General features: G+C 56.0%; 1 protein-coding gene across 5 annotated transcripts in view; it reads left to right on the forward strand.

The window, feature by feature from the left end:
• GRM4 (glutamate metabotropic receptor 4) overlaps window positions 1–23,505 on the forward strand; it is a 114,288-nt gene that overhangs the window by 12,119 nt on the left and 78,664 nt on the right. The gene's annotated exons all lie outside the window — the stretch shown is intronic.

Here is a 23,505-nt window from a genome sequence, read left to right on the forward strand (position 1 = left end):
TGGGGCTGACCTGCCTGTGGTCAGAGAAGGACCCGGCTCAGTGGTGCTGACCGTGGTGCTGAAACAGCACCTGCTGCAGGCAGCCTTTTGATCAACTCTGCTCCTCTGCGGGGAATTCTGAACCAGGAGGGAAAGGAAGTGCTGGTGAACAACAGGAGGGAGGAAGAGAGGGGAGGACAGAGATATAAAAAAACCCCAGACAGATGGATGGACAGAAATATAGGTAGATAGAAAGGTACACAGGTTAAAAGATAGACATAGACTGGAAGTGTGAATGTTGGAGATTGCCAGGGAGAAAAAGCAAGACTTTTGTTTTGACATTGTTTTCCAATAATTGCAATTCCCAAGAAAGATCTGTTTTTTTCTTCTGGGTAGTTGAGAAAGCCCCGTGTGGCCCTCCCGCTCCACCTCAGGATTATAGTTAGAAAATGTGTCCTGGTTTTTTGCATGAGGCATTAGCTCTCAGCCCACAGCGACTGGATCTGCAGATGGGAAAGGCCTGGAGAAGTGGGTGGTCCCGTCTCTGGTGCCCTGGGCCCCCAACGGAGCTTCCCCAGCTCCTTCCTTCCTTCTGCCCCTCTTCCTCGCACACCTTTCTCCCTTCAGGAGTCCCTCCCTGCCCCCTCTCTGCCGCCCCCCTTCCTCTCTTCCTGGGGCAAGAGCTGCTGATTTGCAATTCAATTGGAGCCAAGTGCTTCGCTAAGCTGCTAAAACAACTGAAAGCTACCGGGTAGAGAGAAAAACATTACAAGCATTTTACCAATAATTATATGCCCGCTCCTTTCTGGGAGCCTCCTCGTTTGCTGTGTGTGTGTGTGTGTGTGTGTGTGTGTGTGTGTGTGTGTATGAGAGAGAGAGAGAGAGACAGAGACAGACAGAGAGAGAGAGAGAGAGAGAGAGAGAGAGAATAGGGTGAGGGAGGAGGAAGGGAGGCGTAAAGGGCGCCTCTGAGTCCCTCCTTCACTCTCAAGTTAGATTCTTGGCCTCTGGAGTTGGCTCCTTGTCTCCTCAAAGTCTCCAGAGTTGGGGAGTGTACAGAGAGGCTGCTTGGCCTCATGCAGGTCGGGAAGTGCTGAGGCTGGATCCCTCTCTCCTGGGCCTTTTCTGGAACCCATTTGCCCAGTCCCATGATGCAGAAGTATTTGGGGGCATTTCTGGGAAGCCTGGGGTAGAAGTAGGGATGAGTGGTGTGAGTGTCCCCGTGTTGGCTGTCTTGTCTAGTGGGGCAGGGTTGGAACTTTGCCACGGTCTGGTCTGGGCCACGGGTGCTGTGCAGTCCTTGACTTTGGGCCTTCTTCCTTGGAGTGCTGGGTTTGCTTAATGATCTGGATGAAGACACTATTTTAATTTTAAAAACAAATACATTTTGAAGGATGCAAAATCATGATGCAGTAGGAGACTTGAAGGAAACTTTGCCTTGGCAGTGGACAGTTTGAACAACCCCTGGGGAGCAGTGTTGCCCGTGGTCATTCGTTGGTCGGGGGGAGGTGGGGACTGGAAATCTGGTCCAGCCCCTCTTCCCAATTCTGGAGTGAGGAGGACAGACCCAGGGGGACGGGCAGCAGGGCTCAGGGGTCCCAGCCCTGGGCCTACTGAGGTTTGGGCCAGCTGAGTCGTCATTTCAGCCGGCCTGCCCCGGTGGTGTTGGGAGGGGAGGTGACCTGGGCCAGCAGGTGTCATGGAGCAGAGGCCCACCTATCTGAGCTGGCACAACCCCCCGCCTATGAGAAGGCCAGACCACAGGTGGGCTGCTGAAGTGTCCTCTTCTGAGCTTTTTACTAAACACCTTGGTGACTCTGGGTGTTTTAGAATGTGTTTTATAAGGACTTCCCTGGTGGTCCAGTGGCTAAGACTCCGAGCTCCCTATGCAGGAGGCCCCGGTTCCACCCCTGGCCAGGGAACTAGATCCCATACGCTACAACTAAGAGTTTGCAAGTTGAAACTAAAGATTCTGCATGCTGCAAAGACAATGGAAGATTCCATGTGCCACAACCCAAACCTGGCGTAGCCAAATGAAATACAACAGATAAAAATAAATATTAAAAAGCGTGTTGTAAAAATGTTAAAACAATGTGAGATGGGCCCTTGGAGATAGGACATAGGTGAGGGTCCCTCCCCACCATCTCCCGGGCGGAGCTAGTACCCACTTTATAGGGAGGTGGGAGAGATCAAAGGGGCTGAGAGGTGTCACTGGACAAAGGGTCTAAGAAGGGCTGCTGTCAGCATCAGGCCTTGAAGCGGGTTCTGGGAGGTCCCCTGTGGGAGTGGGCTGCGACTTCTGAGCTGACCCCTCCCAAGATGGACAGGTCTTGGGTGAGGAGGCCTGGGGCCAAAGGGCCTCACCTGCCGGGGGGCCTCGGGTGTTCCTTTTCCCCAGCCCATCCGGTCACACATGGGTGTGACTATGGCCTCTGTGTTGTCTGCACCTCCTGAGATCACAGGGAGAGGAGTGGGTGGGGGTGGGAGTCAGGAGACCCCCAGGCTCGCAGAGAATGAGCTGGGACTGGGAGGGAGAGGCTTGGAGATGGGAGAAGGAAGGGGTGGAACAGAAGGGGGCTCTTGGGAAAGGAAAGTGGGGGACGTGGAGAGAGCCAGAAGGAGACAGCTGGCTGTGGTCCTAAGTCCCTGGGTCCCTTTTAACAGCGTTAATGTTCCAGGCTGGCGACAAGAGGGCTCCTCAATAATTAAACTGATAGAAATGAGAGGCTGGGCGAGAAACTGAAAAGCCATTTACAGAGGCAAAAAGATTGAACTTTGGGGAGGGAGGTCAGGAGCAGAGTGTCGAGCAGGAGAGGGTGAGGGAGGGGCCTCTGGGGCTGGGGAAGCTGCGGTGTCAGGTGTCCGTTTCAGAGGGCAGAGGGCACCTCCATGCCAAGGCTGCTAGTGGGGCCTGCTGGGAACTACCCCAGAGGCTGTGGTTACAGCCCTCTCCTTCCTCCACGAGGTAGATTTGTGGTGCACAGCTCAGAGAGGGTGATTTCCTGCTGGGAGAATGCTAGCAGAGTTCCATCGAGGCCAGGGTATGAACAAAGCTCACACCTGCCAGAGCTGGGAGGGGCAACTTCCGTCCAACAGCAGTGGACACGGAGCCCTGATTGAATGATAGGGCATGGCTGGGGGGCAGGTCCCAGACTGCCTGTGCAGAGCCGCAGGGCTGGATGTGGGCCTCGAACCTAGGCCTGCATTCGGGATCAGAAGCCCTGACTTTGGGGAGTCGTGGGTCTGACAGCTTGTATCCTTTACCCTCCTATTCGCACCCCCTCCTTCATCTTCGTTTTGGCTCCATTCTCCTAGGACAGGGAATATTGATGGAGGTAAGGAATACATTTTGGAGGAGAGCCTAACCCAGAGGAAGTGGCTTGTGTGGTATTATGTTGTGGGGACAGCCCAGGTTCTGAAAGCAGTCAGGTCTGGGTTTGAATCTCTGTGCCACCAGAGTTACATCACCATGTCCACCATATCTAATCACCATATCAGTCATTTACACCATAGTATGAACGAGCCAATCCAATCTTTCCCTGAAAGCAATATTTCTGGGGGGAGAAACAACATAGGAAGTGCCCTGGAAGAAAGCATTTTTCAAATCCTTGAACTATAAGAGCTCAGAAGGATCCAGAAATAATTGCATTGAGTCCCTCATTTTTGAAGTGGAGGGGAAAAAAAAAACTGAGGCTTGAAGATGGAAATATGAGCTAGCATCATGATTAAGAAATTGGACACTGGAGGGATTTTCCTGGTGGTCCAGTGGCTGAGACTCTGCACCCCTCATGTGGGAGCCCAGGTTCGATCCCTGGTTGTGGCACTAGATACTGAGTGCTGCAACTAAGACCCAGCAGCACCAAATAAGTAAATAAATTTAAAAAAAAGGATTTGGACACTGGGGCCAGACAACTTTTGCCATCTTGGCAAATTGTGTAGCCTGTTTGTGCCTCAATTTCCTTCTTTGTAAAATGGGGGTGATAGTGGTCTCCTCAGCCAGGTGTGGGAATTAAGGGTTAATGTGCAGAAAAGACTTGTCTGGTTGGTGCCTGGCACACAGTCAGCCCGCAGGAAATGTCACTGCACAGCTTGTAGCCGGACTTGAAGTCAGCATGAGGGACTCCGTCGATGTGGAAGAGGCTGGACCCGGTGGGCAGGGACAGACGGTGACCTTTGAGGCTGATCCTGGAGAGGCCCCACCATCTGCTAGGCCTTGTGCAGTGTGGAGACTGAGTGGCCAGCTTAACTTGCAGATAATGAAGGTTTTCTGCTCTCACCACAGGGGGGGGCTGAGCACTGGGGATGGGCTGGAGTGGAGGGAGGGCAGGAAGGGGCCAGCAGGAGAGAGGGTGGAGGGGATGCCAGCCAGCAGGTGGGGGCAGGTGCCCCGCTTCCTAGGAGAGACGTTGGCCCTCTGTGTGCCATGCCAGCCTGGCCTGCGAGGGCCTGTCCCTCCTGGGGCTGGAAGTGTTGTGAGGGTTTGGGGTGCTTAGGCTTCCCAGGTGGTGCAGTGGTGAAGAATCCGTTCGCTGACGCAGGAGACGTGGGTTCAACCCTTGATTTGGGAAGATCCCTCGGAGGAGGAAATGGCAACCCACTCCAGTATTCTTGCCTGGAAAATCCCACGGACCGAGGAGCCTGGTAGGCTACAGTGCATGGGGTCGTGAAAGAGTCAGACACAACTGAGATACGACACGACAGTGTGTTAGAGAAAGCGGCCTGCCTGGTACTTGGCTGACCAGGCCAGCCAAGGGGAAACGCTGTGGCTCAGCTGGTACCGATGCTCTGTTGAGGACGTGGCTTTTGTGTCTTCAAAATGTTTTCACTGCACAAGCAGGAGTAACTTTGGAGACAGTCCACCCCCTCTCCCGCGGCCTGCCCGTCTGCCATGAAGACAGTTTCGTCTTTCCAGGGCCCAGGCAGAAACCTCGGTGGCGTTTTGACCTCCCTCCGTGTGCGGTCACACACCCTGCGGGCTCTCCTTGTGAACGTGTGCTGGGGACTCCCCCCACCGTGGCCTGGGTGATGTCATCTGGACCCTGCTGAAGCCTCGCTCTCCTCTCCTGCTTCCAAACAGGTCTTTGTACAGCCAAACCTTTGCTCAGTGGCCAGAATGATCTTCCTCAAGGTCAAATCCAACCAGCTCACCCCTCACTTACACTTTTTGTTGGCTTTGTGTTGCTCTTCGATTAAAATGCAAACTTCCACGCTGCTGGCCAGTCCGAGAGGCCCTGTGATACCTGGTGCCCTGACCACATCTTTCAGCCTCTCCTGGGTGCACTCTGCACCAGTCCTACTGATTTCTTTACGTTCCTTGAAAACACTGTGCTGTTTCCCACCACAGAGCCTTCGCCTCCGCTTCCCGCTGTGTTGGAATGTCCTCCTCCTATTCTGAGGCTGGATCCTTCTTATTCAACCTAGAGTTTCAGTGGACTGTCTTCAGAGGAACACCCTCCACCCTCCAGTTATTCTGTCTTATCTTCACATCTTCCCCTTCATGATCCTCACCACAGTTTGTAGTCTTGTTCCTGTTTCTTTGTTTTCCTGTTTCTCTTGGCTTCTCCTCTGGCCTGCTGCCTGTTTTTGTGTAACCCATGAGCTGAGAATGGTTTCTGTGTTTCAAATGGTTGGAAAAAAAAAAAAAAGCAACAAGTCATGATACAAGAAAATTATGCAAAATTCAAATTTCAGCATCTGTAAGCTCTTATGGACTCACAGCCGTGCCTGTTCATGTACGTACTGTCTAGGACTGCTCTTGAGCTACACCCTCGGAACTGAGGAGACAGATGCCTTCAGCTGAGCCTTGCTGGCCTGTAAGCAGCACCTACAGGACCCCAGTGGAGGCCAGGCCCATGGGTGCCCTTGGGAAATCTTAGCTGAATGGACTCATGGAGAGCAGGGCATGTGTAGCTCCCAGGTCTCCCCAGACTCTGCGATGACAGCGGGGTGGCCTGCTCTGCAGAGCCTGCATGAGCCTCTGGCTGTGGGGGTGAGTGTAGCTGAGCTCACCTTGCCGTGGGGTCCAGTCACTGCCCACCGTTGCCTACCAGTGCCCACCACTGTGGTGACCTCTGGGCCACCTAGACGTGTTTGTCGTTGCTTAGTCACTAAGTCATGTCAGACTCTTTGCGACCCTATGGACTGTAGCGACCAGGTTCCTCTGTCCACGGAAGTCTCCAGGCAAGAACACTGGAGTGGGTTGCTGTTTCCTTCTCCAGGGGATCTTTTTCACCCAGGAATCGAACGCAGGTCTCCTGCTCTGCAGGCGGATTCTTTAACCGCTGAGCCCCCAGGGACACTGCACAGGATGCCTGGTTGTGTTTCGATGTTGTTACTGTTCAGTCGCTCAGTCGTGTCCAACTCTGCAACCCTGTGGACTGCAGCACGCCAGGCCTCCTTGTCCATCACCATCTCCCGGAGTTTACTCAGACTCATGTCCATTGAGTCGGTGATGCCACCCAACCATCCCATCCTCTGTCCTCATCCTGCTTTCAGTCTTTTCCAGCATCAGGGCCTTTTCCACCCTCCAGATACCTCCAGCTCCTCTATGGAATCCCTTTCACTTAAGGTTCTGTTCCCGTTAAAAGGTACCCCCATGTCCTACTGTTGGCTGTTATTAGAGATTTGTCCCAAGAAGTCTCACTCCGCAAATGTGTGAGGAGTGAATGAGGGGTTCTCCTGAAGAGGCTGTTGGGGTACAGTAATCCCAGTATCCACACGGCACACTTCCTGCGTCAGGGTCTGCCCCAGACCTCACAGCACCTACCCATGGTAGGTGTGTGGCGTTATCCTCATTTCACAGATGCAGGACTGAGGCGGAGAAGCTAAGCGGCTTCCCCGAGGTCACCCGGCTGGTCAGGGGGGGAGCTGGGGGAGGAGTCCCGGCGGCTGCCTCTTGTTACCACTTTTCACCACACTTTTACTCTGTCCTCCTTTCTCCTGGCCGTGACGTAGGCTTGGTGGGACCCGGCCTGTCCTCAGGGTGCAGGCCTTGCTGAGCCTGTTTGTCTGTAGAGTGTGCGGTCCTCACCTGGCAGCAGGGATGATGTAGCAAGGCCTTTAGCCTGTGCTTAGGGGGCGCTGGTGTTACCAGACACTGGGGGTGAAGGGGGAGGAGGCATAGAGGAGGTGTAGGAAGGGTGACCGTCAGGGGCTGTTCCCCCGGGGGGAGGACCAGCTCCCCTCTGCTGTTACAGACTCTCCTTCCCCCAAACCCTAGGTGTCCCTTTGTGGTGGGAGTCTGGGGAGGGGGCCTCAGGACCCAGGGTCAGGCCCAGGCCTGAACCGAGCGGGGAGCTGGGTGAGGAGAGGGAATCGCGGCCCCAGGGGGCAGTGCTGACCCTCCCCGCGGGTGGGGCACCGGGGTATAGGGTGCATTGCCCCGGTAGCTGGCCCTCCCCGTGGGTGGGGCACCAGGGTACCGGGTGCATTGCCCTGGTAGCTGGCCCTCCCCGTGGGTGGGGCACCAGGGTACCAGGTGCATTGCCCCGGTAGCTGGCCCTCCCTGTGGGTGGGGCACCAGGGTACCGGGTGCATTGCCCTGGTAGCTCTCAAGCCTGGAGGCTCATCATAGTCACCTGGGAGCACTGGACTCCTGGGCCTCCAGCTGGTGAGGAGCCCTGGGGCCCGGTCTGCATCTGCAGACCTGCTGGCAGGCTCGGCAGGCTGCTGGACAGACGCGCTGAGCCTTTCTCAGTGTCCGGGAATCCTGTTCTGTCTGCCTTCTCCAGGGAGCGCTCCCGCCCACCCTGCACCCCCTGGAGCCCACTTCCTCCCCGGTGCACCCTTGGGTTGCAAGACCTGTTTGAATATGGGAAGTTTGGGGGTGGAAGCAGGACAGTTTCAGCCCTGGTCGCTGGGCCGGCAAACAGGCTCATTACAAGGAATAGAAAGGAGACGGTAGAGGTTTTTCAGGGCATCTGGGTTGACTTCCTGGAGATGTGCTTGAAGGAGGTGAGTGACACTGTGGAGCGGCTGAACCTGGGGAAACTCAAGTTTATGACTACTGGTTTCTGGCTCCCTGTCCCTGATCTGGACCTTGGCTGACCCATGTGTAAGGATCCACTCACTGGGGACTCCCCTGGTGGTCCAGTGTCTAAGACTCCTTGCTCCCAAGGCAGGGGGCCCAGGTTTGATCCCTGGGCAGGGAACTAGGTCCCACACGCTGCAACTAAAGATTCCTCATGCCACAACTGAGAAAAAAGATCCTGCCTGCCACAGCGAAGAGTAAAGATTCTGAGTGCTGCAGCTCAGACCTGCATGGCTAAATAAATAAATAAATAATACATATTTAAAAAAAGAATCCATCCATTCACTCACTCGTTCATTGATTCACTCACTGAATCTATACTGAACCATCTTCTTCAGGCCTCACTCTGCTGGCACGGTGGTCTCCATCTGGCTGCACTTTGGAATCAGCTGGGGAGTGTAAAATACCCGGGTATCCGAGCCTCATCCGCAGGAATTCAGGTTTAATTGATATGAGATGGGGCCTGGGCTCCCCAGCTGATACTCATGTGCAACTCAGGTGGAGAACTGCCACACTAAGCAACTTTATCCACCAGGAAACAAGGCAGATGGGGGCCTGGCCCTTGAGGGTTTCCGTGTTTGAAGGGAAGGCAGGCAGTGAACAGGTAAAACACGCAAATGTGTAATTGTCAGAGGGGAGCAGTTCCCTGCAGGACAAAGCCAGGAAGTGGCTGGAGAGCCATGGCGGGTGGGAGTGCCCATTGAGAGAGGATGGCTGGAGGTGAACTTTTTATTTCTTTAAACTTTTTATTTTGTATTGGGGTATAGCTGATTAACAATGTTGTGATAGTTTCAGGTGAACAGCAAAGGGACTCAGCCATTCTCCCCAAAGCCCCCCTCCCATCCAAGCTGCCACATATCATGAAGCAGAGTCCCATGAGCTATACAGTAGGTCCTTGTTGGTTGTCCATTTTAAATATAGCAGTGTGTACATGAGGAGTGGACTTTTTGAAGATGGGACATTTGTGCATAAACCTGAGTGGACAGGGTTGTCCTATGGCTATCTGGAGAAAGAGTGGTGCAGGGAACAGCAAGTGCAAAGGCCCTGGGGCGACTGTGCTTTGTTGTTGGCAGGGAGGGCTCAAAACCCACCTCCTGTTCCTTCTGTCTACAAAGGGTATTGTAGGGGCGGCACCAGGACTTTGGTGACCTTGGCAAGTCACTGGTTCTCCCAGGAGTTCAGTTCCCTCACCTTCCCAGGAAGGTGGTTCCTGACCAGTCCTTGTGAAGCCGCGGAGGCGATGGGGAGATGTAAGGACAGGGCCCTCCGTGTGGGAGGCGTGTGCTTCCCCGGGGCTCTCCCTTGCTGCCACCCACTGCCAAGCCCCTGGTACCTCTTCCAACTCCTCCCCCTGCGTTTCCCTGCTCTCCCCACCCACCCCCTGCTGGCCTGAGGACAGCAGAGCTGGAGACTAGAGGGAGGCGGGTGGGGACCCCCAGGGGAAGTAGCAGTCGGTGGTTAGAGCCTGTGCCCTGGGCCAGATGGCCTGGTTCATACTCCTGCCCTGCCATCCATCACGTGAGAGGCACCTCTGTGTGCCTCAGTTTCCCTGTCTATAAGGTGGAGACCCTTGTTACCCCTGCCTCACAGGGCCCTGTGAGGGTTACATGAGGAATACACAGAAAGTGCTCAGGGCGGTACCTGGCATGGAGACTCTGGATACTAGCTGAGTCCCTGGTCATGAGGGGCAGCCCACAGCAACGGCCTTAGAGGCAGCCACACAGTAGGTCCCTCAGGTCCTGGCCCCCGGATCACTCAGCCTCTCTGGACCTCACCATCCATCTGTAAAATGGGTAGAGTCACTACCTTTCAGGGTGCAGATGTTGAGTGATAAGAACGGGCAGCTGAAAGCATGGTGGGTGCACAGTAGGGTCAATAGTTCTCTTCTGCTGTCAGCATCCAAGGGGCCTTTGGGGGGTGTGTGGGCTGAGCCAAGGCAGGGTGCAGGCTCTGAGGGGCGGAGGGGCAGGTCACTGGCTTTTGGCTGAGGAATGACTGGTGAGTGCACCCAGGTCTCCCAGCGAGATGGTCCTGGGGTTCTCCGACTCTCACACTGTTAGGTGAGGGGGATGGTAGGGTGTCTCTGGCTCCTCCCTCAGGGGAGGGCTGAGGGTCCCTTACCAGAAGCCTTCCACAGCTCAGGGGCCTGCGTCCTGGGCCTGGCTCACTCTGGGCCTGGCTCTGCTGCTGACTCACTGTGCAGCCTTGGGTGGTTGGCTGCCCTCTGTGAGCCGAGGTCGTGGGGTTAAGTGGGCTCTGACCCTGGTCCTTAGCCTGGAGCCTTCCCTGCAGAAGCACTCAGCTCACTCCCCAGGGTCCAGGCTCCACCCTGGGCCTTCCTGGATTGTGGGCCAGGCTTTCCAAAGCCCACCTCTGTGACTATGCCTGGACCAGGCCCTCCTCCTCGAATGCCCTTCTTGAGGTCTGATGGGCAGAGTCGGACTCCTCCAAGCCCTGATTCAACATCCAAAGACTTTCCCGACCCCCCAAGGGCTGAAATCCTGGGGTACATGGGGGGTCTCTCCTGTGGCACTTGTGGGTCTCCCCGAAGTTCACCAGCATGTCGAGGGCAGGATTAGGGTGGTTCTTTCTTGGTCATCCCCTCATCCCCAGTGCCTGGCCTGAAGCTGCTGCTGCTGCTAAGTTGCTTCAGTCATGTCCGACTCTGTGAGATCCCATAGACGGCAGCCCACCAGGCTCCCCCATCTCTGGGATTCTCCAGGCAAGAACACTGGAGTGGGTTGCCATTTCCTTCTCCAATACATGAAAGTGAAAATTGAAAGTGAAGTCGCTCAGTCGTGTCCGACTCTTCACGACCCCATGGACTGTGGCCTGCCAGGCTCCTCCGTCCATGGAATTTTTCAGGCAAGAGTACTGGAGTGGGGTGCCATTGCCTTCTCTGGCCTGGCCTAAAGACAGACAGACAAATCAGGGAGCCTGCCAGCCTTGGGACCAGGTGTTGGGGAACTGACCCTACCCCAGGGGCAAGGGCGGGGCTCACAGGGCTGAGGGGGTAAATCCATCACACTTCCCCCTGCCCATCCTGGAATGAACTGTGTGCTTCTCAGTCCCCACCCCCCCCACCCCCAGTTTATTAAACTAGCATTTTTATGACTGAGAAAATGAAAAGAAGGCAAATTCTACTTTATATTCCCATTGACCTTTACGCTTGCCTCTGGCTCAGAGGCCCTGGGATGACGAGATGCAGGCTCCGCCTTCGGTCGCTGGGCGAGGGAGCAGGGACGCCCTTAGTCTGAGGCCCTCTTTCTGTCCCTGTGTGCGGCTCTCTGCCTCATCCTGTTGTGTCTGTCGTTGTGTTTTCCTCCATGTCCTCCTCCTCTCCCCGCGGGCCCCTTCTGGACTCTCTCTGGCTCTCTCACCAGGTGACCTGGAGCGGCCTCATTCTGGGCCCTGTGGTTCAGGCAGGAGCTGGAAGCGGCCGCCAAGCCCGCCTGCTCCTGGCCGCGCGCCCCCCAGCCTAGCGCCCACCCTGGACGGCCAGCCACCTCACGCCCGACCCACGCAGGCTCCCCTCCCCTGACGCAGGGCGCCCCCGCCAGAGCTCCAGAAAGTCCCTTGGAAGTAGGCCTGGCCACGGTCAGCGCTCCACTTTGCCGGCCTGCGGGCGACTGGGGCTGCCTCTGCGCCCTTCCCAGGGCTGTGGGGAGGCCAGGCCAGGCCAGGCACAGGAGCGTGGGCCTGCTTCTGAAGGGGAATATCCCGGCTCTGCCACAGACTGCTCGGTGACCTTTGGCAGGGCACATAACCTCTCCGAGCCTAGTTTCCGGTCTGTGCGATGACTTGGATGGCTGTAGAGCGGCCAGCACCGGGCCTTGTACCCAGAGGTGCTGAAGGGACCGTAGCCGTGGTGGGGGGGTACCCTGTGCGCATGCGTGAGGCGAGGCCCGCGGCTCTCCCTGCTCCTCCGCCTCCCCCCTCCTCTCCCCTCCGCCTCCTCCCTCCTCTCCCCTCCGCCTCCTGTCCCCTCCCCCTCCCCTCCCCCTCCCCCTCCCTCTCCCCCCTCTCCTCTCCCCTCCCCCCCTCCTCCCCTCCCCTCCTCTCCCCTCCCCCTCCTCTCCCCTCCCCACTCTCTCCCCTCCTCCCCCTTCCCCCTCCTCCCCTCTCCTCCCCCCTCCGCCTCCCCCTCCTCTCCCCTTCCTGTCCTCCGCTCCCTCCTCTCGCCTCCAGGGTGGCCCCCCTTCAGAGAGGCAGGAAGATGGCAATGTTTAACCCTTAGGAGTGAATTCAAGGTGGGAGATTTGAGGTTTAGGCCTGGGTGGTGGGGCTCTGAGGGATGTGGCTTTCGGGGTTAGCTCACTTCAGAGAGGAGACCAGGAAAGTGGGGTGCAGGGAGGTGGGGTGCCCTCAGCTCGCACAAAGAGCCCCGTTTATTTCATTAAAGATGAATGGCATCCTTCATGTGGGTCTGGCAGGAAGGGATTTCCCTCTCGCACCAGGCATCATATATTTTAATAATGTACTCTTTCAAGCATATGGGAAATTATAGAGAATAAAATAATGAACTGCCCCTGGCTTGGTCAAATATTGATATTTTACTCTAATTGTGTCAAAACTTTTCCTTTTAAGAAAGAAAACATTGCAAATATAATCAGAGGCCCCTGCTTATGCCTCCTCCCACTCCTCTTCTTTCTCCTCAGAGATAGCCCCCAACCTTCTCCTGGATGAGTTGTTTTTAATTCCTTTAATTTCTGTGCACTTGAAAAAAAAAATATGTATGTGTACTTAGTCACTCAGTCGTGTCCGACTCTGCAACCCATGGACTGTAGCCCACCAGTCTCCTTTGTCCGTGGGGATTCTCCAGGCAAGGATACTGGAGTGGGTAGCCTTTCCCTTCTCCAGGGGATCTTCCCAACCCAGGGATTGAACCCAGGTCTCCCACATTGCGGGCAGATTCTTTACTATCTGAGCCACCAGGGCAGCCTAAGAATACTGGAGTGGGTAGCCTAACCCTTCTCTAGCGGATCTTCCCAACCCAGGAATTGACCGGGGTCTCCTGCATTGCAGGCGGATTCTTTACCAGTTGAGCTACCAGGGAAGCCCACATATACATATATCTCTCCATAAATGATACGTGGTTCTGTTTTGCATGCGGTAAAGATGATGGATACAGGACCATACTGTGTGTGTTCTATGGGCAAGTAATGTCACACTGCTCCATGGTTTGCCTGTTTTTAAAAATGTTTATTTATTTGGCTGTGTCAGGCAGGGTCTTTTGTTGAGGCACACGGACTCTCTCGTTGTGGTTCAAGGGCTCTAGATAGAGCATGCAGGCTCAGTCGCCCCATGACATGTGGGACCTTAGTTCTCTGACCAGGGATCGAACCTGCGTCCCCTGCGTTGGAAGACAGATTCCTAACCACTGGACCACCGGGAATCCCTCTGAGGTTTGCTTTGTTCGCCTTTGCCGCGTAGCTCTCCACTGGGGCAGTGCCCACTTCTGTTCCGTGTGGTCACTGGGCAAGTCCCCTGATGTGACTGATGTTCTCTGTGTGGCTCTCTTTGCCAGCGTCTCCTCGTGCTCTTGGAGTGTTTCTCATGGGTCTCACCCAGGAGCAGAATTACAGACTCCTGGGCAATATGCCTCTTTTACTCTTCCCAAGGCTGCCACATTGCTCCCCACATTCTGTGCCAGGACACTGGTTTCCTAACCAGCCTCACCGCTGGGATCCCCAGGGCCTTGTTAACACAGGTGTTCCGGGCTGCCTGGGCCTGAGCCACTCCTGTTAGGAGCCACTCAGGGTGTGGAGTCTTATTTTATCAAGTCCCTGGGGGCTTCCTGGACCTGCATGTAGAGCTGCCCGTCCTGGGTCTGCTGTGTTCTCACTGTGCGACTTTGGGCCAGTTGCTGGCTCTCTCTGAGCTGGGGTGCACTCATGTATAAAACAGGGATGATGGTGGTGGTGAGGAATCAGTCAGGCTGGCCCAGGGTGTAGCCTGTGGTGTGTCCAGGGTGGCCGCAGCCCGACTGGGCTCCAGCTCCATCCAGAGGAGGAGTGTCCCCTCTGACACCACCTGTGAAGTCATGGTTGGATTCCTTGTTTTGCTCAACAAACCTCAGGGCCCCCTGCTTTGTGCAGACTGTGCCATGCTCTAGAAATGTGAAGTCTGGGCAGAGAACCTGAGCTTGGGAGTTAAATGGGCAGTGATTCAGTGACAGATGCGAGTGCTCTAATGGGGGCGGGCTAGGTGCCCTGAGGGTGGGTGAGAGGGGCCCCTTGACCCGCCTGGGGAGAGGAACCAGGGAAGGCTTCCTGTAGGAGGACAACTAGCTGAGGCGCACAGCCAGGAGACAATTAGCTAGGTTGGCGGCGTGCTGGAGGGCAGGGGAGGGCATTCCAGGCAGAGGCCCGGTGGTGAGAGTGAGAGGTGGGTGGGGGAGCCCGGCGTGCCCGTGGGGTTGGCTGTGCTGTCCACCTGGGCGTGGGGCTGGGGCAGACCAGGCATCTGCCTTCCCTGCAGGGGCCGCTCTTGACTGAGGGGGCAGGAGGCCCCTCCGGTGGCAGCTGGAGGGGGTTTATGGGAAGCCTGAAGTGTGAGGAAATGTTAAGTGCCTTCTAAGTACTTTGATTATTTTAAATTGCTTAAGTGGTTTCTAAGATGGTCCTAAGTACCCTGGTGACACAGACACGAAATCAATTAGGGAGCACACCACACTCACAGTGGGGAGAGCCCTTCCCTTGCCTTCCCTCCCCCTCCCCCTGGCCTGGACCCAGACCCCCTCCTCTCTCCTCCCAGCACCAGACCGGGGACCCCCACCCCCAGTGCTGGGCTCCCCTGACTATGAGTCCTGTCCTCTTTCCCAAGCATCTCAGGTGGGGTGAGAGGGGTGGATGGGGGGAGAGGGGTTGTGGGGGGCCCGCGAGGGTCTCCTGTAAAGATGCTTCTCTCTCCTGAATGAGCTTCTGTCTGGCTGCAGGGCACCTGGAGCACCCTTGGGGTGACCTCCTGGTCAGCGAGGGCATCACTGTGTGAGTGCGTCCAGTCTCCCCTGGGCGCTCAAGCTGGACCCCAGCCCCGGCCTCTCCTGGGGGCCCCACCCGTCCCCATGTGCCTCTCAGAGAGCTCTCAGCCTGGGCGTGCCTGCTGCGTCAGCCTACTCTAGGCACCGTTCACCAACGTGCAGGATGTGTGTGCACACGCCTGTTCTCCCCTCTATTTTCATGCACCTGCAGCCCCCACTGGGTGAGCTCATGGCGTGTGGCTCCCAGGACCACCTGCTTCCCATCTCCTCAGGCCTGACCCTTGGTAGCCTCTAATCTTGTACTTTTATAAAACAGCCTTGACGGGGGACTTCATGATTGGCCGCTTCGCACATCTCTGTAGGGGGATTCCTATTAATGAATGCTGGGCCAGAGGGCAAGTGTGTGTGTAACTTCTTGCACTCCTGCCAGTGAAGGGTGAGAGCTGGACTCGGCGGTGCCTATGGCCAGGAGCGTGGCCCCAGAGGCAGCCCTATGCCCGGTTCTAACTTGGCGTCCACACAGCCTCGGGTAGCAGGTTGTGGGAGTCAGGGCCAAGCTGGACCCTGGCCCCCAGCTCAGGAGCTGCCTGGAGGAGCCAGTGGGCTTGTGTCACGCGGGCTTGTGTGGTTGGGGGTGTGTGAGGTGTCTGAGCCACCTCCTCGGCCATGTCTGTGCACGTCCAGTGGACCCTCTTTACCAGGAGACGTGGCGGGGAAGGCTGGGATTCTGGGTGGCGGGGTGCAGGAGTGGGAGGGCCCTACTTAACTGGAGCGGTTGTCCTGAGAGTGACAGTGACAGTGTCTCTGGGGGGCAGGTGGAAAGGTGGACGTGGCAGGTGGGGCGTAGGAGGCAGAACCAGGTGTCCTCGGGGATACTGTGGGCTTAGGACTCAGGGTGGGGAGAGGTGCCCAGCTGGACTGCAGCCCTGAGGCTGGGGGACTGTGGCTTCGCTTGATTCCTGCTCAGGATGAAAACCCCCAAAGCCCAGGAAATTCAGCTCTGGGATTGCAATCCAGCGTGGCAGGGAGGGGAGATGACCTCACTGGTACCATTTGCTGTGGACATGAGGGATGCATGGGGAAGGAGGCAGGAGCCCTGGGGCTCCCAGGGTGGCATTGCTTTGGCAGCCTGTCTTGTCCACTTTGACTCCAGCGCTTGCCACTGCCAGTCCACTCTCCTGGGTCCCTCCCCAATTCCCCCACCATGTACAATCTGCTAGCCTCTGCTTCTGATGTTCCCTCAGCCCCTGAAGAATGTTCTGTCCATCTTTTCTTTACATTAAAAAAAAAAAGAGGTATAACATACACAGTAAAGTACAAACTTCAGGACACTACTTGATGAACTTCTATAAGTGTACTAATGCATACCTGTATGGCCTCAAGATACAGAAAGATTCAGAACATTTTCAATTCTCTAGAACATTCCTCTGAGCCCCTCCCAGTCCATATCCGTCTCTCCCCAAGGCTAATCAATAGCCTGCTTTCTAACAGTGTAGATTAGTTTTGCTTGGTTTTGAGCTTTACGCAGCCAGAATCATACAGTCAGGCTTTTGTTTGTGGCCTCTTTCACGCACATTATCTGTGAGATTCCCCCACATAGTTGGACATTTTGGTGATTTTCTCTTCTTCATTACTCCATACTATTCCACTGTGTTGGAATTATCGCAAACAATAGTTCATTGTTTACAATAGTTCAGCATTCATTTACCCAGTCTGCTCCTGCTGAACATCTGGGCTGAAGCCAGTGTTTGGCTATTAGGAATAAAACTCTCCTGAACATTTGTGTATATATCTTTTAGTGGACATAAGTGTTCATTTATATTATATTTATAAATGTTGGTATATATGATTGCTGACTCTTTGGCTCCATGAACTATTAGATTTAGGAAGAACTGCCAAACACTTCCCCAAAGAGATGATACCTTCTGGCTACATTTTATTTTGCTTTGGAAAGTCCACCTTTGCTTCGAAGGCCCATCTCAAATGCCAGCTCTCCTGACATCCTGATGGATAACAGCACTGGTCACTTGGGTATCAGCTCTAAAGACACAGTCATGTCCCTCTTCTTCTCTGTTCTATCTGTAGGGCCTGGAACCTCATAGGTGCTTCACAAAATGAATAGTTGAATTTACATGCCTGGCCCCATGTCTGGAGTTTCACGTGGGTTATGTGATGTAAGTCGCTGGCTGGGAAGTCGGTAGTCCTGGTCCTGTTCTACAGGTGAGGAAACTGAGTCTTGTCCGGAAAGCAGGGGAAGCCCGCAGCACTGTCTGTCCCGGAAGCCTCTGCTCATTCCACAGCTCTTGGCGGCATGTGTTTGGAATTTCTTGCTCTTTTTCAGCTCGCCCACTTTGATTTCACTCGGCCTCATATTCCAGTCCGGGGGTTGCTGAATTAAATCTCGTGGGTGACCTAGTTAGCTTGTGACCCAGCCAGCTCCTGAAGTATCTGTCAGCTTTTCCTCCATCCTGAGTCTGTGCCCTAGAATCAGGGCTTTTCAGGTTGGGGTAGGGTAGGGAGGCCGAAGAAACCCACCTGTGTGAAATTAAAGCCCTCTCTGGCATGGCCAAGGTTTGTACCTTGTCAAAATCCCTTTCCATTGGGTGTGACAATCCCTGAGACCACGGGCTGGCCACCGTCACTCGCATTTTCCAAGGGAAAAAACTGGAGCCCAGGGAGGTGATGTGACCTGCCTAGGGTTGTCAAGGAGCCAGGGGTGAGGGCCTTGACCTTCCAGCCATGTGCTGTAGTATTGTAGGGGTGGTCTGAGAGCTGATGGAGAATGGGAGTTAGGCTGAGAATCCAGCAAGGCTGGGCCGCTTTGGGGAGCTGGAAAGGCTCTTTCAGGTCATTGATTTACTAAGTGCTCTTTCAGAGCCCTGAAAGCTCTGTTGGGTGTTTCAGGGGCAGATCCCCAGAGGAGCCTGGAGGCCACTGTCCATGGTCCTGAAATTGGACTTGGCTGTTGGGGAGCAGAGGAGGGCAGTCGAGCTGGCCTTGGGTGTGCTGTGGTGTCCCAGGAGGTGTTAGCCTGCCAGTTTTGGTGGGAGCTGGGCATGTGGCTAGGCAGACGGTGCGGGCGCCTTGATATTTTAATTGAAGCCTGGAGACACGGTTGCTCTCTCTGCTGCGCTAACAATGTACAGAATAAATAATTCAGTGGTGGCTGTGTTGTGCCTGCTGTTCCCACCCGTGGGGGTGGCCACACGTGTGCCCAACGTGCAAGCTCCCGAGTAGGCCAGGAGCTGCTATTATGGGCTGGTGGCCGGGCCAGAGGTGGCATGTTGCCATTTTAACAGGGCCCTGGTCACCGCTCAGCCCCTGAGAATCGGTTTCCTCCCAGGCAACTCCTGAGGAGAGGTGAGTGGAACACAGAGCCATCTGCTCCCATGTGCTGCAGTTAAGTGGCACTTAAAGGTCCGTTTGTCCTCAGAGCAGCCCGAAATGGCAGCAACCTGGAGGAAAAGCCCCTCTTAATGGGCATTCTCTCTGGGCTGTGTTTGAACGGGTTCCATTGGATTCAGCAAATATTTATGGAGCTCTAAGTTTATGCAAGATACTGAAGCAGGTGGTGGGGATGGGAGAGAGTGCCAGTGAATAAATCTGGGTCCTTCCTGGATGGGGTGGTAGGACACGCATCTGATTTGTCACAGCTCAAGTTGAAGGTGGGGGAGGGCTGTGGTGGAGGTTCAGGTGAGGTTGTGGGGGTGCTCAGAGGAGGCAGAGGTTAGTTCTGACAGGGCATGCATAGGTGGCTGCCTGGAGGAGATGTCCTGCAGGCAGAGAGGGAGCCATGACGGTGCTCCAGTGGAAAGGACAGGTGTGGTTGGAACTTCAGATGTGTCTGGTATGGATGCAGCAAGGCTTGTGACCTGGCAGAGGGTCACTGGAGAGAGAGTTGGGAAGGATTAGGGGCTGAGGCCAAGGGTGTGGACTTGATCCAGTAGGATGGTGTCTTGGTCCGGTTTGGGGTTAAACTATTCCTCTGGATGTGTAGTGGAGGGTTGGTTGCAGGTTAAGACCTGAGGCTGAGAGAGTGGTTAGGAGACCAATGGAACATTTCAGGCTGGACGTTATGGTGGCCTTAAACGTGGTGTTATTCATTCACTCATTCATTCCTTCATTTACCAATCAGTGAGTCATATGTTAGACTAGGTTAGGAGCAGGGCAGGGAACAAGACACATGCAATCCCTGCCCACACGGAGCTGAGCTCCTAGCAGGGGAGGAAGACAGCAAACAAGCTGTAACTCAAGTGGCGACAGGTGCCGTGGAGGAAAATTGCAGAGGGCCAAAGGTTTTGAGAGTGATGGAGGAGGTGAAGGGCTCGTCTATATACAGTGGTCGGGGAAAGGGCCTTTGAATACAGACTGAGGCAAGTGAGGAAGGGAGCCAGGAGCCTGGCTGGTGTGGGGTGAAGGGCACGGCTGGGGTCAGGGCCCCGAGGCTGGAGCAGCCCTGGTCCATCTGAGGAATGAGGAGACTGCTCGGAGAGGAGGAGGGTGCTATTGAGCTGGGTCCACAGGAGCTTTGGGTCCCGGGACAGAGAGTGACTGTCCACTCCAGGGGCATGAGCGGCCTTGGGAGGGTCTTAAGCAGAAAGTGATGGGATCAGATTTATGGTTTCAGAGGCTGCCGCGTGTGGACTGAACGTGTTGCCATGTCCGAGGCAGGCACGGAGGAGTTTGTGTGCGATAGCCCTCCCTCCCTTTCTCCCCTCCTGCCAGGGACAATCCGCCCCCAGCCCCCCTCCCCAGAAGGCCCCCGAGGGGGCTTCCTGGAGGTCTGGCAATTCCCCAGAGCCCTGTTCTTGCTTCCCTCTGCCTCACACCCTTGGTCCCCCAACCTGAGCCGCCACAGCTGGGACCCCCAGCCTGCCTGGATGGGCCTGGTCCAGGGCCCTCTCTGAGCCCCAGGCACCTTGCCTTGAGTATCATGGCAAATGTCTCCCTCACGGAGCTGGTCTGAGGTTTAAGTGGGAGAATGTCTGTGGAATCTGTGGAGGGAAGGCAGGCCGTGATTATTACAGGTTTCAGAGCTGGAGGGCAGAGCAAATGGGAATGGTCCAGGGAGGCCCTGAGAGTAGTTATTTAGGAACCTGTGACTCCAGCCCTGGCTGGAACATACGTGGGTTCAAAGCCTGCAGGGAAGAGATGTTTAGGGAGGCGGATGCTGGACCCACTGCTGAGGAGGTGGAGGGTGCGGGGCGCACCCTGGCCCTGAGGGTGAGGGGTGACCCCTCATGCCTGTGTCCCAAGCTGGGGACTGAGTCCCATCCTTGCAGGAGATACTGCCTCAGTTTCCCCTGTACCCTGAGTGCCCTCCAGCCCCTTTCCACCAAGAGGTGGGAGCCGGGAGGGTCAGGAGACGAGGCAGCCTCCTACATCAGGAGGGGCGGAGTGACCCCTGCAGTCAGGCCTGGGCTGGGGACTCCCCAGTCTCTCTGTGGGGTGGAAGATGGGGAGCGTGAGCAATGCCCTGCTCCCCCCACCCCCAAATGAAGACACTCCGTCCCTCCCTGGGACTGTGGTTGAGTTAACTGTTGTTTGTATTTTTGGCCTCTGGAGGAGGGCATGGCAACCCACTCCAGTATCCTTGCTTGGAGAATCCCCATGGACAGAGGAGCCTACAGTCCATGGGGGTCACAAGAGTTGGACATGACTGAGTGACTAAGTACCCAGCACGTGTTTTTGGTAGAGAGCTGGCAGTGAGGCTCAGATTGGGGGTGCGTTCATCGCGGGTCTGCTTCTGGGGAAAGCCCTCCGATTGCTGTGGGGAGCTGCGGGCCTGCTGAGGTCCTCCAGGCGCCACTGATAGAGCTGTGAGCAAGGAGACGCTGCCTCCCTGGGGCGGGGGCGCGGGGACTAAAAGAAAGGGCCCGTTTAATTTAATTCTCTGTTTTATTGCTCGTTGGATAAATAACCTTCATTAAGATGGAAGCTGGGGGATGGACCAGGAAGTTTGATTAATTTTGAGCTGGTTTCTCATTTGTTAATTTTCTCCCAGTTCAGCAGGATTATTAAAACAAATTACAGACACTGCTCTCTCCTCCCTGGGCTGGAGGGGAGCTTGGTTCACAAGGGGGACCCTGCCCCCCCTTTCTACTACAGTTATTTAGGTACAATTTGGGGTGAGGGACAAGGCCTTCTCCATCTCAAGGTCTCTGGGCAAGGCCCTCGTTTTTCCTGTTGGGGGTCTTCACATCCCTCAGCCTCATGGAAGAGCTGGATGTGGAGGGAATGGCAGGGGGTGCTGGTTAGCCAGGGCACCCCCCCCCCAGCAGGGCCTCCTGGGGTGAGCGGCAGACCTGCCAAGTCCAGCTGCCACCCCCACCCACGGTATTCAGGGGAGCAGGGCAGGTGGGCGAGCAGGGCGGTTGGACATACAGCCCCTGTGTGCCCCCGCGGTGCCCAGTCCCTTGGCCCCCCTCCAGCCCCCTGACCCTGTCCAGGCCCATTAGCCCTCGCCCACCGTGAGCTCTGGCCCTGCTGGGCTGGATCTCCCATTGGCTGGATCGGCCCGCAGAGAAACTGCCCCTTGCTGGGTGGTAACAGGCACTGTGGGCAGTTGAAAGTTCCAGCTGCTTGATGGACGGCTGGGCATGTGGTGATGTATCGGGGGATGTTGTGAACATTCTTTTGTGCTCCCCAAATGTACAGTAAATGCTGCCCCTGCCAGTCCTGATTATACTGGAGTGTGTGTGTGTGTGTGCGTGCACACACATTCAGGTTCATTTATCACCATAAGCCAGTGTCAGCGTGTGTGTGCTTGTGTGTCCAGGGTGTGTGTGTGTGTGACTCATGGTGTGCCCGTGTCAGCTTGTGATCCTAAACACGGGACTGGTTGTGCTAGGGACCCTCAGGTAGCCCGAGTGTGCGTGCCTGGCTGAGCATGCCGTGTGTCTCTAGGTGTATCTGTGTGTGACTCAGACGTATTGATACTGCTGTGTGTGTTGTGTGTGTGCATGGCCGTGTACCTGGGTGTATGTGGAGTGGACTGGGGTGAGCGCCTCTGTGTGTGTGTGTGTGTGTGTGTGTGTGTGTGTGTGCGTGTGCGCGCGCCTTTCCGGGACCCCTTGGCACGTGCACGTGAGCGGGCCCGTCGGTTTGGGTGAACTGACCGAGCCTCCCCGTCCCTGGCAGGCCTGCGCATGTGCTCGTGTCTGCGTGTGCTCCCTCTTTCCCAGCCCTGCTCCCATCGGCTGATACTCTGCAGCGTGAGGCTGGGTTATCTGGAGTGTCCCCCTGGCCCCCGCCGCCCTGGGGGTGACTGTGGGGAGACATGTCTCTGCCTACCTTCTTGTGGCCTGGGGACCACAAGAATCCCCTGGAAAGAGGCTGCCCTGGGTTGGCTCCTGACCCTCGGCTCTCTGAGCGTGCCCTGGAGGACCAGCCGTCTCATCTGCAGGCCTGAGCTGGAGGAAGGCACGGACGCAGGAGAGCTGCCAGGCAGGCAGATGGCCCTCCAGCTGGGGCCAGGGCAGGGGGCCAGCCTGACCTCTGACTCCTGCGCTGAGGAGCGGGTGAGATGCCTCTGTCCCTGTGACTCACAGGCGGTTGGGGCTGCCGGTCCTGTGAGGCGCAGCTCACTTCAGATGCCTCCTCCTCCGAGAGAGGGGAGTTATGTTAAGATGGTGAGAAGGGCCGAGGGTCAGGGGACAAGGCGGGGGTGGGGCTGCTTCAGGGGAGCTGTTCCGAGACAGCCTGAGAAGGTGATGTTTGATTAGAGACAGGGATGAGTGAAGGGGTGCACCCTGTGTGTGGGAGGGGGCGGGAGCCAGCAGGACAGCGGGCACAGCAGGTGCAAAGGTCCTGAGGCCAGACCATGCTGGGGCTCAGGGGCTGTTCCGGGAGGTCAGTGTGGCCCGAGGGAAGCAAGTCGGGGGAGGGGATTGGTAAGAGCTGACGTCGGGGAGGCCGCAGGTGTGGGGGAGGTGCGTGGGGGACTATGAATTAGGTGCCTGTGGGCTGCTGGCCCCTTGGAAAGGCCTGGATGCACTGGAGGCAACATCCCTTGTCAGGCTCTGCTCCCAGCGGGACCTGCTGAGGCCTGGCTTCATGGGCACTTCCCTGGTGGCCCAGTGACTAACACTCCACACTCCCAATGTGATCCTTGGTCAGGGAACTAGATCCTGTGTGTGTTAGTTGCTCAGTCTTGTCCGATTCTTTGTGGCACCATGAACTGTAGCCCCACAGGCTCCTCTGTCCATGGAATTCTCCAGGTAAGAATTTTTGAGTGTGTTGCCATTTCCTGCTCCAGGGGATCTTCCCACCCCAGGGATCGAACCCAGGTCTCCTGCATTGCAGGCGGATTGTTTACCATCTGAGCCACCAGGGAAGCCCCAGATTCTGCATGCCACAACGAAGAGTTCACGTGCTGCAATGAGGATCAAAGATCCCGCGTCCCCCAACTAAGACCCAGTGCAGCCAAATAAATAGATGTGCAAATCAATATTAATAAAAAGTAGGCAAACCTTTGCCACCTCTCTGGCTTCTATGGAGATTCTGGGGCAGGGGC

The sequence above is a fragment of the Odocoileus virginianus genome, chromosome 27, assembly GCF_023699985.2.
Source record: "Odocoileus virginianus isolate 20LAN1187 ecotype Illinois chromosome 27, Ovbor_1.2, whole genome shotgun sequence".
In the NCBI taxonomy this organism is placed as follows: Eukaryota; Metazoa; Chordata; class Mammalia; order Artiodactyla; family Cervidae; genus Odocoileus; species Odocoileus virginianus.